Raw genomic sequence first — 17,312 nt, 5'->3', positions numbered from 1 at the left:
CGTGGATCCCAAAAAAATTATGTAATTTTTTCCCCACAAATAGAGCTTTCTTTTGGTGGTATTTGATCACCTCTGCGTTTTTTTTTTTTTTGCGCTATAAACCAAAACAGAGCGACAATTTAAAAAAAATAAAAAAGGAATTTTTTCTTTTTTTTGCTATAAGAAATATCCCCAATAAAAAATATATATCTAAAGTTTTTTAAGCAATGTAGACCCATATGTATTCTTCTATATATATATATATATATATATATATATATATATGAAGAAAAAAAACAATAAGCGTTTATTGATCGGTTTGCGCAAAAGTTATAGCGTCAACAAAATTGGGGGTAGTTTTATGGCATTTTTATAATTTATTTTACTAGTTATGGCGGCGATCAGCTTTTTATTTTTTTATATCGCGACTGCATGGCGGACACATTCAAACACCTTTGACACCATTTTGGAACCATTGTCATTTTTACAGCAATCGGTGCTATAAAAATACACTGATTACTCTGAAAATGACACTGGCAGTGAAGGGGTTAACCACTAGGTGGCACTGGAGGGGTTAATGGTGCCTAGGGCAGGGGTGCCCAACCTTTTGAAGAGCGAGGGCCACTTAAGCGAATTGGTAACTGGTTGCGGGCCACAATGAGCGGAGCAGGAGGATGACATGTCCGTGTCCATGGACACAGCCCACTCTACTCTATGGGCCCTCTAATCCAATCCGATTAGCCAAGACGAAAGGGGGAAGATCCCTTTCTATATTTTTTTTTTTTTTTTTTTTAGGGAGGCGGGTGTCAACAGACACAAGTCTGTGTCTGTTTACTGCTCCATAGAGGTGAATATTAAGTCTGATTGGGTCGGACCGATCATGTGAAAGGGGCCTAAGGCTGCTTTCACACAGATGCACTGCGATTTGCCCAAACCGCAGGTGCAGCGCAGTGCATCTGTGTATTTTTTGCGGGTTAGCTGCACTTTGCCATAAACTTCTACTATATTCTCCAGGTGTGGCGCACTTTCTGAAAGCGCAACAAACCCGCAGGTAATAACAGAAGTCTATGGCTCAGTGCTTGATTCCTCTACCAGCGGCTTCATTCACAAAACTGCTGCTCTGGGATGGTGGTCGGCAAACCGTGATCTGGGGATGCCAACCTGCTATCCCAGAGCAGGAGGCCGAGGGCCACATCAGAGGGCTCCGCGGGCCACATGTGGCCCCCGGGCCAATGGTTGGGCACCCATGGCCTAGGGGATGTGTTCTAACTGTGGGGGGCATGGCTTTCTGTTACACGCAGGGCCGTCTTAATAGCATCATGGGCCCCTGGGCAAAGTAATGGTCTGGGGGCCCTATAATGATGACAGTGCAGGTAAACAGACATCAAGTAGGTAGGAGGCAGACTGCCATCCCTTTGCATCTATCACTCTGTGCCATCATGGGGGCCCCCAGTTCCAGGGCAGCGGGGGCTCAAGGACCAGCTGCTTTAGGGAAAGTGCAGGGGGCCCCACATGCAGCTGGGCCCCCTGGGCAGTGCCCGGGTGTGCCCTCTCATTAAGACAGCCCTGGTAACACGTCACTGATCGCGATGACAGGGTACAGACGATCAGTGACAGTGTCAGGGGAAGGACAGGGAGATGTTGTGTTTACACTAACCGCTCCGTGACACCATCGCGGGACACCGGCGGACATCGAGTCCGTGTGTCCTGTGGGCACGATCATAGAGGGTAGCCGTGCCAAAATTATGTGGGTGCGTGGTATGTAGATGAGAGGGGTATAGTGTATAGGGGTAGGTGGCATGTAGATGAGCAGTGACGGTGCACCCATAGAGGGCGCCGGAGCGCAGCCCCCTCTGGCTCTCGCACTGACACAATATACATAGATTTATACATTGCATGAATCTATGTATTGCTGCCAAATCTTCAGATGGCCGGCCATCTGAATAACGGCAGCTGGTTGGCTGTGGAAATGCCTATCAGAGCCAGAGGCTCTGATAGGCTGTAAACGGCTTCCAGATGCTTATCCTCGGGACGCACGGGGGGTGCGTTCCTTGGATAAGAGTGACAGGTGTCTCAGCCAATAAGGTTCACCGGTTCTGGTTACCGGAAACCTGATTGGCTGAAGTGTGACCGAGGGCGAGAGAAGACATCGAGGGACAGTAGAAGCACAGCTGACCCCAGAAAGGTAAGTGCCGGTGTCTTATCCTTCTTGTTCCGCCATCTGCTAAGTTCCAGAACCGACTGCGCAGACTCCAGGCATGCGCAGTAACAGGCTACGGAAATAGCCGAACGCAACAGCCACGTTTGCCATCCGCCTGCGCTGTGAGCTGTGTATGGTGTGGATGGTATAATTAGGAGACGGGGGGGGGGGGGATTGCACAACCTTGGCCCTGACTTCATCAGCAACTCTTACTCAATGGCCCAGATTCAGGTAGATCCGTGCAATATTTGCGTGGGCAAAGGGCAACGATTTTTGCTCTGCGCCCACGCAAATATTTCGATTTGCCCGCGATCCACGGAGCAGTAGCTTCGTAAATTGCGCGGGCGCTATGCTAATTTGCCCTGCGTAAGGCTGCCTAATGTAAATGATCCCGCCGGGGGCGGGAATCATTTAAATTAGGCGCGCTCCCGCGCCGAGCGAACAGCGCATGCTCCGTCGGGAAACTTTCCCGACGTGCATTGCGGCAAATGACGTCGCAAGGGCGTCATTTGCTTCTAAGTGAACGTGAATGGCGTCCAGCGCCATTCACGAATCACTTACGTAAACAACGTGAAATTCAAATTTCACGAGCGGGAAGCGCGGCTATACTTTAGCATTGGCTGCGCCTACTATGAGAAGGAGCAGCCTTACGCTAAAGTCACCGTACGGAAACTCCGTACCTTGCGTGCGCAGGGCCCGCGCAACTTTTGTGAATCGGTGGTAGTATGCAATTTGCATACTATACGCCGATCACAATGGCCGCGCCCCCTAGCGGCCAACGCAAGAATGCAGCCTGGGATATGAAGGCATAAGGAGGCTTATGTCTGTCACATCCTAGGCTGCAGTCCGCGTAGCGATGTTCCTGAATCAGGGGCACTCGTTACGCGGGAGCAAAACAGCTATTGCGCGGATTTGGATTTGACCCATTTGGCTTCCAGAAAAAATAATTTTTTATATTAATTTCTATTTATATATATATATATTTTATATTTACGATTTTTTTTTTATATTTACGTATTTTATATATTTATTTTATGTTTACATATTTATATAAATTTTTATTATTTATTTATATTATTTATAACGCATTTTGTTTTTTTATACGTGGGGGCCAGGAAAAATGCGTAGCATGTCGCCGCTTGACAATAAATCGGATTTGATCGATTTGCCTTCCAGAAAAATGTATCTTTATATTTGTTTCTATTTATTTATTTTATATACAGTGAGCAAGCATTGTTACCCTAGAGCAGCACTATAGAACACCTCCCCCATCCTCTTCTTTAGAACATGGCACCTGTAGCCCTGTCCTAGGGTGAGAAGACTCATTCACTGTACTGTATCTATGGAGAAGCATCTTTTTCACCCTAGGAGAGGACTATAGAACACCTCCATCAATGTGCTGGAGAGGGGTTCAGCAGTCATGTACAAGGGTGACAACACTGACTCTCCATAGATGGAGTATTGCGAGTGAGCATTGTCCCTCTAGAATAGGACTATATTCAGGAGAGGACTATAGAACACCTTCATCTATATACTAGAGCCAAGGAGAGGGGGGGTGTTCTGTAGTCCTGTCCTAGGGTGACAACAGGGACCCTCCATAGATACAGTATACCTTAGCGTAGAACTATAGAACCCCTCCCCTTAAATTCAAGAGAGGACTATAGAACACCTCCATCTATGTTCTGGAGGAGTCCTCTCCTAGGGTGACAACAGGGACCCTCCTTAGATACAGTATGGCGAGTGAGTGTTGTCACCTTAGAGTAGAACTATACAACACCTAACCCTAAATTCAGGAGGACTATAGAACACCTTCATCTATGTACTAGAGAAGAGGAGAGGGGGGGGGTGTTCTGTAGTCCTGTCCTAGGGTGACAACAGGGACCCTCCATAGATACAGTATGGCGAGTGAGTGTTGTCACCTTAGAGTAGAACTATAGAACACCTCCCCCTAAGTTCAAGAGAGGACTATAGAACACCTTCATCTATGTTCCGTTGATAACATTCGACCTTCATGTCCGGCGGCAGCTCCCCTCCAGGTGTGAGAAGCTGATCTCCAAATCTCTCAGAGAATGAAAAGCTGCAGCTGTGCGCTAAATCCGTCCTCCATCGCTCTTCAAAGGGGGTCAGAGATGGGCGGGAATTTTACCCCCCGCAGTGCCCCGACCGAAACCCGACACTTCCTGTTTACAAGTAAAAAAAAACTGACATTTTTTTTTGCTAGAATCTTAATTGGAACCTCCAAACATTATAAAGATAGATATTTTTCAACAGAGACCCCAGAGAATAAAATGGCGTCGCACAGAATTTAATGAGGAAAAAATAAACTTTGATGAATTTTTATGCAAAAAAAAAAAAAACACACACACAGTGGTGGGTGGCATTTAGGTGACAGGGGTGCGGAGTGTATAGGGGTGGGTGGCATGTACATGCCAATTCCCGCCATCGCGCCAATACATGACCCATCCATCCATCCTTACCACCAATACATGACCCATCCATCCATCCTTACCACCAATACATGACCCATCCATCCATACCACCAATACATGACCCATCCATCCATCTATCCATCCCGCCAATACATGACCCATCCATCCATCTATCCATCCCGCCAATACATGACCCATCCATCCATCCTGCCAATACATGACCCATCCATCCATCCATACCACCAATACATGACCCATCCATCCATACCGCCAATACATGACCCATCCATCCATCCATCCCGCCAATACATGACCCATCCATCCATCCTTACCACCAATACATGACCCATCCATCCATCTATCCATCCCGCCAATACATGACCCATCCATCCATCTATCCATCCCGCCAATACATGACCCATCCATCCATCCTGCCAATACATGACCCATCCATCCATCCATACCACCAATACATGACCCATCCATCCATACCGCCAATACATGACCCATCCATCCATCCATACCACCAATACATGACCCATCCATCCATCCATACCACCAATACATGACCCATCCATCCATACCACCAATACATGACCCATCCATCCATCCTTACCACCAATACATGACCCATCCATCCATACCGCCCATCCATCCATCCATACCACCAATACATGACCCATCCATCCATCCATACCACCAATACATGACCCATCCATCCATCTATCCATCCCGCCAATACATGACCCATCCATCCATCCTTACCACCAATACATGACCCATCCATCCATCTATCCATCCCGCCAATACATGACCCATCCATCCATCCTTACCACCAATACATGACCCATCCATCCATCCATACCACCAATACATGACCCATCCATCCATCCTTACCACCAATACATGACCCATCCATCCATCTATCCATCCCGCCAATACATGACCCATCCATCCATCCCGCCAATACATGACCCATCCATCCATCTATCCATCCCGCCAATACATGACCCATCCATCCATCTATCCATCCCGCCAATACATGACCCATCCATCCATCCTGCCAATACATGACCCATCCATCCATCCATACCACCAATACATGACCCATCCATCCATACCGCCAATACATGACCCATCCATCCATCCATACCACCAATACATGACCCATCCATCCATACCACCAATACATGACCCATCCATCCATCCTTACCACCAATACATGACCCATCCATCCATCCCGCCAATACATGACCCATCCATCCATCCTTACCACCAATACATGACCCATCCATCCATTGCGCCAATACATGACCCATCCATCCATCCTTACCACCAATACATGACCCATCCATCCATCCCGCCAATACATGACCCATCCATCCATCCTTACCACCAATACATGACCCATCCATCCCGCCAATACATGACCCATCCATCCTTACCACCAATACATGACCCATCCATCCATCCCGCCAATACATGACCCATCCATCCATCCATCCCGCCAATACATGACCCATCCATCCATACCGCCAATACATGACCCATCCATCCATCCATCCCGCCAATACATGACCCATCCATCCATACCGCCAATACATGACCCATCCATCCATCCATCCCGCCAATACATGACCCATCCATCCATACCGCCAATACATGACCCATCCATCCATCCATCCCGCCAATACATGACCCATCCATCCATACCGCCAATACATAACCCATCCATCCCGCCAATACATGACCCATCCATCCCGCCAATACATGACCCATCCATCCATACCGCCAATACATGACCCATCCATCCATCCTTACCACCAATACATGACCCATCCATCCCGCCAATACATGACCCATCCATCCATCCCGCCAATACATGACCCATCCATCCTTACCACCAATACATGACCCATCCATCCATCCCGCCAATACATGACCCATCCATCCTTACCACCAATACATGACCCATCCATCTATCCTTACCACCAATACATGACCCATCCATCCCACCAATACATGACCCATCCATCCTTACCACCACTACATGACCCGTCCATCCATCCCGCCAATACATGACCCATCTGTGACGGTATCGGTATGATATCCCCGTCAACGTTCCCTTCTTCCCATAACGAAAATCACCCCAATATTCCACGAGGAGGGATATCCCTGGAATCGCCCAGAAAGCCACACATGAGACCAGCTTACTGCTTGAACAACACAGACTTTAATGTTCTAACACACACAGCTTATATGTCATTTGCAAAACTGTTACAATGACAAATCTCCGCCCCCCTCACACTGGGGCTTCCATACAGATGACTAGGTAGACACGACGGGGCCGATGCTGAAACACATTTTCTTTAGACAATGACATCAATGACGCTGAGCACTAGCTGTACTGAATACATCAACCAGACCGCTCGACCCCGCATATAGAGAGATAATTACCACAATGAAGCAATCAGAATAATTAACACAAGCCACTTAAACCCAGCTCTCCTTCACACAACACAATAGATCAATTAACCTTTAGAAATAGTGAGGGGACATTAGCACATCAATAACCTGGCTAGCAGGGAGCAGTAAACTGAGACATATAGGCAAATGTATCACAATGGCCCCCCTTTTGCTCCCTGCTCCGGCAAACCCGGTTGGACCTTCCCTGGTCCAGTAGGGTTGACGGGTTCAGAGCTATTAGTCAGAGGTTAACTCCGTTTGGCATGACTGACCTCCCTTGGCAACTGCTTCAGACTCAGGTATGTCACCGGGTCGTCAGATCACACGCCGGTCAGTCCCCAAGTCTTTGTGCGATCTGCAAAGTCACCAGAAGTCAGTGTGAAGACAGCGAATGGGTCTGTGCGCCGCCGTCTAGGTGTCCCGCTATGGGAGGGGGCAGATTATGGCTCTGAAGTGACAATCCCAGGAGATTCATAAAAAGAAAAAGTTATATTTGTTGAAATGCTGTAGCACTGGTGCTCAGAGTCCGGGGGGGGGGAGGGGGGGAGGGGAATCAGAGCCCCATAAGGTCAGCCACCCCCTGCTCCCTCCGCAGCCGCCGGTTCTCCTCTTGGAGCTTCTCCAGCTCCATCTCCAGTTCATGCTGCTGTGACCTCAGGTGGTTGTTCTCCTCCTCCATGCGGCTTATGCACTCCTCCAGCTCTATGTACTCACGGATCAGCTCCTGCTTGCTCATGTCCTGCAGGCTCTCCACGTGGTCCTTCATCATCAGGAACTGGGTGGTGGTGTAAGGGGCCACCGGTGGGCCCTTGGCGAACATCTCGGCACGCATCTGGGACGCCCGCTGCGACTCCCTCTCCTCCAGTCGCTTCTTCTCCTTCCAGGTCAGCTTGTTATACGGCTTCCAGGACCTCTTCTTCTTGAAGGGTGGCCGGCGGTGCCTCTTTCTGCCCAGCTCCCTCCAGGGCCCCTCCGGCTCAGGGCTGTCGCCCATGACCAGCTGACAATGGTGTTCCCTGTTGTCCGTAATAACAGATTGTACCATGAGGGCTTCGTAAGGGGTGCCCAATGGTTCTTCCTGACCCAGCTCCTTTGGATCCCAAGCCGAGTCTACACAATGGGCTGCTGCTGGTGGGCGGTACCCAGGTTGAGACCAATTTGACCTGGTGTTGTCATTCATGGGGCAATTCTGCTTGAAGTGACCCAGCTGTTTGCACCGGAAGCAGCGTTGTTCGTTGCCCTACTGGCGATGATAGCGAGGGCTAGATGTCACCGGTCTGTTAGGAGGTTGGTATCTAGCGGTTGGTGGGTGTGAGGGCACCGTTTGTGGTGGAGGTTGTTCCTGTGGTGTGACCTGGTTCGTCTTGCGAGTATCTGCATATTCATCCGCCAACTTCGCGGCCTCTGGTAGAGTCATGGGCCTGCGATCTCTCACCCAATCCTTGACGTCCGTCTGGATGTGATTGTAAAATTGCTCCAGGAGCATTAGTTGCAAAATGTCCTCTGCGGTGGTGGCCTGGCTGCTGTTAGCCCAGTTAGAGGCCGACCGGGACAATTGGCATGCCCATTCCGCATAAGAGTCTTTCGTGGTTTTGCGTGAGTCCCTGAACTTCTGTCGGTGGGACTCTGGGGTTACTGCATAACGAGCCAGGAGCACTTCTTTAACCCGGGCGTAGCTATGGATATCCTGATCTGGCACGGTCCGGAAAGCATCAGAAGCTTTGCCTGACAATATTGCAACCCAGTCTCCTCTAGCTATTCGGTGCAGGTTACATTGTCGCTCAAAATCCGCCAGGAAGTTATCAATCTCACAGTCCTTTTCATCAAAAGCTTTAAAAGCGCTAAACGGAATCTTCCTTGCGTCTGCTGTGCTGTACTCACTGTTCGTAGAAGGTGCGGCTGCTTGTTGGACTGCTGCCAGTTTTAACTGTAGCTCTGCGTCCCTTATTTGTTTATCCTTCTGTAGTTCTGCGTCCCTTATTTGTTTATCCTCCTGTAGCTCTGCGTCTCTTATTTGTTTATCCTTCTGTAGCTCTGCGTCTCTTATTTGTTTATCCTTCTGTAGTTCTGCGTCCCTTATTTCTTTAGCCTCCTGTAGCTCCGCGTCTCTTATTTCTTTAGCCTTCTGTAGCTCTGCGTTTACTAACATGTCCATCACTTTCAGTACCACATCTGGCGTTGGGTTCGGGCCGAACCACGCTAGCTTCTCTCTCATTAGCTTGTTGGCTGGCGATTCCTCCTCCTGAATCACTGGTGTCTCCATCTCTTGTACTGCTGGCGTTGCTGCAATCCCGTCCTCCTGGTCTAGCTCCATTGATTCTGCTATGATGACCCGCTTGGTTTTGTTGCTAGCAATCCTTCCACGAACTTCCAGTAGTTCTTCCAGTGTCTGCTTGGAATCCGGGTGTGAAGGGGAATAGAAGGGAAAAATCCCACTGCTACCAACCAATTGTGACGGTATCGGTATGATATCCCCGTCAACGTTCCCTTCTTCCCATAACGAAAATCACCCCAATATTCCACGAGGAGGGATATCCCTGGAATCGCCCAGAAAGCCACACATGAGACCAGCTTACTGCTTGAACAACACAGACTTTAATGTTATAACACACAGCTTATATGTCATTTGCAAAACTGTTACAATGACAAATCTCCGCCCCCCTCACACTGGGGCTTCCATACAGATGACTAGGTAGACACGACGGGGCCGATGCTGAAACACATTTTCTTTAGACAATGACATCAATGACGCTGAGCACTAGCTGTACTGAATACATCAACCAGACCGCTCGACCCCGCATATAGAGAGATAATTACCACAATGAAGCAATCAGAATAATTAACACAAGCCACTTAAACCCAGCTCTCCTTCACACAACACAATAGATCAATTAACCTTTAGAAATAGTGAGGGGACATTAGCACATCAATAACCTGGCTAGCAGGGAGCAGTAAACTGAGACATATAGGCAAATGTATCACACCATCCATCCATACCGCCAATACATGACCCATCCATCCATACCGCCAATACATGACTCATCCATCCATACCACCAATACATGACTCATCCATCCATACCGCCAATACATGACCCATCCATCCCGCCAATACATGACCCATCCATCCCGCCAATACATGACCCATCCATCCCGCCAATACATGACCCATCCATCCATCCCGCCAATACATGACCCATCCATCCCGCCAATACATGACCCATCCATCCCGCCAATACATGACCCATCCATCCTTACCACCAATACATGACCCATCCATCCATCCCGCCAATACATGACCCATCCATCCCGCCAATACATGACCCATCCATCCCGCCAATACATGACCCATCCATCCATCCATCCCGCCAATACATGACCCATCCATCCCGCCAATACATGACCCATCCATCCCGCCAATACATGACCCATCCATCCTTACCACCAATACATGACCCATCCATCCATCCCGCCAATACATGACCCATCCAAATGTATTACTTGATGCCCCTTGCTGCTGTATAAAATCATGTATAACCAATCCAAAAAAATATTACATGTTCAATGTCACATTGCTCCCCTTCCTGCCCACCTGCCAATCAATCAAAAAAATATTACATGTTTAATCTCACATTCCTCCCCTTCCTGCTGAGCGGCAGCGTGCATTACCTAGCATCGGCGGCGTGTATGAGAAGTCATCGGGAGCGAGCGCATCTGCAACTAACGAACAGCTGTTCCCGCTCGGCTCCTAGTACGCCTGCGCACGGCTCGGGGAACCATAGGTGGAACCAGCACGGCAGGTCACCGGCTCTTCTCGCTGAAATGACGGGTGCACGGCTTGCATCAGACCTATATAGGCCTCACAATCCCATCATGCTCTGGTACCTACCCATGTGATACCTACCCACGTGGGTAGGTATCACATGGGTAGGTACAGAGCATGATGGGACTGTGAGGCCTATATAGGTCCGATGCATGCCGCGCACACGTCATTTCAGCGAGAAGAGCCGGCGTGTCAACATCGGGAGAAGAGAAGATGACGTCACAGCACGGAAGAAGAAGATAGACGTTAAGCGCCGAAGGAGAAGGCACCGGACAGCTGGAGGAAGAACCGGGGTGCGCCGAGTCAACAGCGAAGAGCGGCGAACATAGCAGAAGACCCCCGGAGAGTGAAGAAGACCCCCCGGATAGCCGAAGAAGACCCCCCCGGATAGCCGAAGAAGAAGCACACCACCCCCCGCCGAAGACGTCGGAGGAAACCCGCCGAGGAGTGGGCGCTTTTATAAAAGCGACGCCCCCCGGCGGTGGAAGAGAACCGGACGGCGGCGAAGAGCGGCCCCCACCCGAAGACGTCAAAGAAGAAGCCCCCCCTGGTAAAAAGAGCTAAAGAAGACAGGGGGCGGCCTCCGGAGCAGACTAATCAATTATTTTAAAAACTCTTGTGTTGTGTTTATTGACTTTAACATTTTGCCTCCAGGTGAATGGGTAGGGGTACGATGTACCCCATATCCATTCACTTAGGGTGGGGGGCCGGTATCTGGGGGCCCCCTTATTAAAGGGGGCTTCCAGATTACGATAAGCCTCCCGCCCGCATACCCCGACAACCAACGGCTAGGGTTGTCGGGAAGGGGCCCTGTCCTCAACATGGGGACAGGGTGCTCTGGGGTGGGGGGGCCCCGCAGTGCGCCCCCCTGCCCCAGAGCACCCAACCCCCCCATGTTGAGGGCATGCAGCCTGGTACGGCTCAGGAGGGGGGGGGGCGCTCGCTCGTCCCCACTCCTTTCCTGGCCGGCCGGGTAGCGTGCTTTGGATACGGGTCTGGTATGGATTGTAGGGGGACCCCCTACGCCGTTTTTTCGGCGTAGGGGGGGCTCTCCTTACAAGCCATAACAGACCTAAGGGCCCGGTATGCTCCTGAGGGGGGAACCCATGCCGGATTTTTATTTAAAATCCGGCGGGGACTTCCCCCTCAGGATTCATAACAAACGCCGCACACGTGTAGAATTGGCGGGAATCCAAGTCGGATCTCCCGTCGCTTCTATGACGCGCTTGCTGGAATGTGCTGTCATCATTCAAGCGAGTGCGTGATGTCGGCACCCTGTCGCCGAGAATCAGCGCGATGCTGTCGTGCTAAAAACACATTCTCGGCGGCAGGTACTGTATTTATGCTGACGCACTTTACAGGAGCAAGTGCAGTATTCACAAAGCACTTGCTCCATAAGTTGCGGCGGCGTAGCGTAAATGGGGCCGGCGTAAGCGTGCGTAATTCAAATGTGGAAGGGGGGCGTGTTTTATGTAAATCTATGATTACCTGATTGACGTTTTGTACGGACGCCATCCGTGTACATATCCCAGGATGCATTGCTCCCAAGTATGGCGCAACAACGTATTGGTTTCGACGTGAACGTAAATTACGTCCAGCCCTATTCGCGAGCGACTTACGCAAATGATGTAAAAAATTCAAATTTCGAAGCGGGAACAACGTCCATACTTAACATTGGCTGCGCCTCCTAATAGCAGGAACAACCTTACGCCGAAAAAGCCTAACGTAAACGACGTAAATAAATTGCGCCGGCCGTACGTACGTTTGTGAATCGGTGTATCTAGGTAATTTGCATATTCTACGCCGAAAACAACGAAATCGCCCCTAGCGGCCAACGTAATATTGCACACAATTATGCGCCGCTGCATTCAAGTTATGTCAGCGGAGGAAGCCTATTTTTTAGACGTATCTGCCTTGGAGAATCGGAGTAACGATACGGCGACGCAGATTTGAAATTACGGCGGCGTATCTGGAGATACGCCACCGTAAATGCTTGCTGAATCTAACCCACAATGTTTTACTTTTTGCTATAACTACCAATTTTTTTTTTTTATAAACACATTTTTTCTCAGTTTAGACCGATACGTATTCTTTTACATGTTTTTGGTAAAAGAAAAAAAAAAAAATCGCAATAAGCGTATATTGATTGGTTTGCGCAAAAATTATAGGGTCTACAAAATAGGGGATAGATTTATAGCATATTTTTTATATATATATATATATATATATATATATATATATATATATATATATATATATATATATATATATATATATATATATATTGTAAGATTGGGGGATCATACTCCAACGGTAGATGCGTTTTTCAGTGAGACGCCAATCCGGAGCTGAGTTTTAAGGGCCTGGTAGCCCACTTTTATTTAAAAGAAAAGTTCAAAGTTCACAAGAAACAAAAGCAGCCCTCGCAGGGGGTTTCATCATTTCTGTATCTTGCAAAGAAAATCAACAGTCGCACACAGCGACTTATCTGCACACAGCATTTGATTCGCACACAGCGACTTGTCCTCTTGACACACACACGGCTTCTAATTCGCACACAGCGTCTAGCTTACATCTTTCTGCTCCAACAGTCATCACCTCTGCCTCCTGCAGAGATGCATCCACTCGGTCTTCTCTCACAGAGCTTTTGGGAGTCACCTGACTCCTTAGCACAGACCTCCTGTCTGTGGGGTGTGGCCCTGAATGCTGTTTAGATCAGCCTTAAAAAGCCAAAACCACAGCTGACCAATTAACTTGTGTTTGTCTCTCCCAAAATATGGCAAAAACCTGCCATCATTCAGGTAAGACAGACCCAAACCACCACAATATTATTTATATATATATATATATATATATATATATATATATATATATAACATTTTTACTAGTAATGGCGGCGATCAGCGATTTTTATCGTGACTGCGATATTGCGGTGACACATCGGACACTTTTGACACATTTTTGGGACCATTCACATTTATACAACGATCCCTGCTATAAATATGCACTGATTACTGTATAAATGTGATTGGCAGGGAAGGGGTTAACATTAGGGGGTGATTAAGGGGTTAATGTGTTCCCTAGGGAGTGATTCTTACTGTGGGGGGAGGGGAGTGACTGGGGGAGGTGACCGATGGTTGTCCCAATGTACAAGGGACACACCATCGGTCTCCTCTCCCTGACAGGGCGTGGATCTGTGTGTTTACACACACAGATCCACTTTCCTGCTCAGTTACTGGGCAATCGCGGGTGTCCGGCGGCCATCGCAGCCGACAGGTACGCGCACCCGTTCCCCAGTGACTCGGCGTGCCCCCTAGTGGATTAAAAGGACGCAACGTCATATGACGTCCACCCAGAACAATAGGGTCTGCCTCCCGCCGTCATTTGACGGCGGGCGGTGGAGAAGAGGTTAAGCACCAGTCTTGGGAGTGGCTGGTGATGTTTCTTTCTACCAGCTACCATTTTTTTGTGCAAAAGTATATTACACATCTAATTGCTTGTTTGGTTGTTGGCTTGAATTCAATGGACTACTTTCCTGCCTGCCCGCATTCTCCACTTGAACCCCTCCACTTTCTTGCCAGCAGTTTGCTTGTGACCTTTACTTGGGACTCACCAATCTCTTGCCTGCCGCCTGCCAACAACACCTGCATGGATCGACTACTCTTTTGCCTAACATTGATTTACTAAAGGCAAATAGACTGCACTTTGTAAAGTGAAGTTGCTTCAGAGCTTAGTAAATGGGCAGAAGCTCTTCTGACTTCCATCATCCAATCATGCACAAGCAAAAATTATATATTTTTTTTAGGGCTGTGCGTTAAACGCGATATTAACGGCGTTAACGCAAACCCATGTTAACGCCGTCAATATTTTTATCGCGCGATTAACGCGGGAGCGCTCAGGGTGGACGTGCAGAGTGTGCAGCGGCGCGGCGCGGCTTACCTTCTCGCTGGATTCACAGGCAAGTTACTCACCTTGTCCCTGGATCCAGCGATGCCACCCCGCTGTGTGATCGGCGATGCCACCCCGCTGTGTGATCGAGCGGGTCCTCCTCGCTTGGCGGGTCCTCCTCGCTCGGCGTGTCCTCCTCGCTCGATTCACAGTGTCTGTGTGCCGCCGATCTCCGTTCCCTGCGACGTTACGACGCACGGGAGCGGAGAACGGCGCCAAATTCAAAAAAGTAAACAATCACAATACACACAGTATACTGTAATCTTATAGATTACAGTACTGTATGTAAAAAATACACACACCCCCTTGTGCCTAGTGGTCTGTCCAGTGTCCTACATGTACTTTTATAAAATAAAAACTCTTCTTTCTGCCTGAAAACTGTAGATTGTCCAAAAGTGTCCCTTTATGTCAAAAATGGTTTTAGATCAGCTAGAAAACAGCGATCATAAATTATAATCACTTGCAGAATTGTGCGATATTTGTGGGGAAATTCGTCATAAATTAGATAGATTAATCGTGAGTTAACTATGACATTAATGCGATTAATCGCGATTAAAAATTTTAATCGTTTGACAGCACTAATTTTTTTATTTGCCTTGCATGTGATTGGGAATTTTTTGCAAACTTAAGCTTTACCCCATTTATAAAGCTCTGGAGTAACGGCACTTGTAGGGTTCCACTGCACTATGCAAAGTGCACTGTCTGTTTGCCTTTAGTAAATCAACCCCATTGTTCCTCCACATTGTAGCCTTATAGCCAGATTCAGAAAGACTGGCATAACTTTGAGGCGGCGTAGCGTATCGCATATACGCTACGCCGCTATAACTCAGAGAGGCAAGTGCTGTATTCACAAAGCACTTGCCTCCTAAGTTACGGCGGCGTAGCGTAAATGGGCCGGCCTAAGCGCGCCTAATTCAAATGTGGAACAGGGGGGAGTGTTTTATGTTAATGACTGGTGACCCGACGTGAATGACGTTTTTAACGAACGGCGCGTGCGCCGTCCGTGGACATATCCCAGTGTGCATTGCTCCAAAGTACGCCGCAAAGACGTATTGGTTTCGACGTGAACGTAAATTACGTCCAGCCCCATTCACGGACGACTTTTAAAATTTTGACGCGGGAACGACGGCCATACATAACATTGGCTAGGCCAGCTATTTGTTCGACTAACTTGACGCCGGTGCATTGCCACGAAATGAGATTTGCCATCGGATGAGATGGTCCGCCTCCACGTGACATATTCACGTGACATATTTAAACGTCAAGTATTGACGCAAACATCAGTCTCAGCTAGGCTATCATAGGGAGAGGATCTCCTCTCCCTGTGATAGCTGAAGCTGCACGGAGCTGGTGCACGGAGCTCACATGGCCTCTGTGGCCCGATTCCGAGAGCGGAATCGATGTTCTCCTTCATTACAATGTCACTTCGGGATAACTACACGCCGCGCCCGCAGCTCTACTCCCCGTCCCCCGTTAAGGCTTAGGGAACGGGACCTAGCGTAGGCTACGTTAGTAGCGTAAACCTGCGCATGCGCAGTAGTAAATTTAGCTTACTCGCGCATGCGTATGGCACATTTAAGAGATTGTAAATACTTTACAACACCAGCCCAGGGAGGTCAGCCCAGGGAGGTCAACTGGCCATGCGCAGTCTGTATATTCCACATAACCTGGAGCAGCTGCAGCGTGGTGAGTGACCTGCCCGAGCGTCTGACGCTGGGTTCATTTATGTAATATTTTGTTGGTGAATCGGGCTGGTACATCATTTGGGGTGTCTGCGTCTGTAATTGCCACAGCTGTGTGACTGCAGTCACCCACAAAATCATAGGAGGAGGGTCATAGAATTGCTTGAATCGGATCCCCCCTCCTATGATTTTTGGGGTGACTGCATTCGGACAGCTGTGGCAATTAAAGATGCAGCCACTGTATAGGAATGCTGTGAGTTGTAGTTCTGCAACATTTGGCTCTTCAGATGTTTCAGAACTACAATTCACAGCATTCCTGTACAGCCTGGGCATGCTGGGATTTGTAGTTTAGAAACATCTTAAGGGCTACAGTTTGAAAACCAATGTACAGTGGTTCCCAAGCTGTAGCCCTCCAGTTGTTGCAAAACTACAACTCCCAACATGTCCTTTAGCTGTCTCGGCGTACTGGGAGTTGTACTTTTGAAACAACTGGATGCGCATTGGTTGGCAAACATTGTTTGTTTCCTAACTCAATGTTTTCCAACCCTTGTGCCTCCAGCTGTTGCAAAACTACAACTCCTAGCATGCATGGTGTGTCAGAGCATGCTGTGAATTTTTTTTGTTCACAGCTGGAGGTACAAGGGTTATGAAAAAGACAATGTTTCCCACAAAATGTGCCTCCAGTTATTTCAAAAGTACAACTCCCAATAAGCCGAGACAGCCAAAGCACATGTTGGGAGTTTTAGTAGTCTGCCTCCAGCTGTTGCATAACTTAATACAATTCCC

Source organism: Rana temporaria, chromosome 1, assembly GCF_905171775.1.
Source record: "Rana temporaria chromosome 1, aRanTem1.1, whole genome shotgun sequence".
In the NCBI taxonomy this organism is placed as follows: domain Eukaryota; kingdom Metazoa; phylum Chordata; class Amphibia; order Anura; family Ranidae; genus Rana; species Rana temporaria.
The sequence above is the reverse complement of the archived record's forward strand: the minus strand, read 5'-3'. Positions refer to the sequence as shown.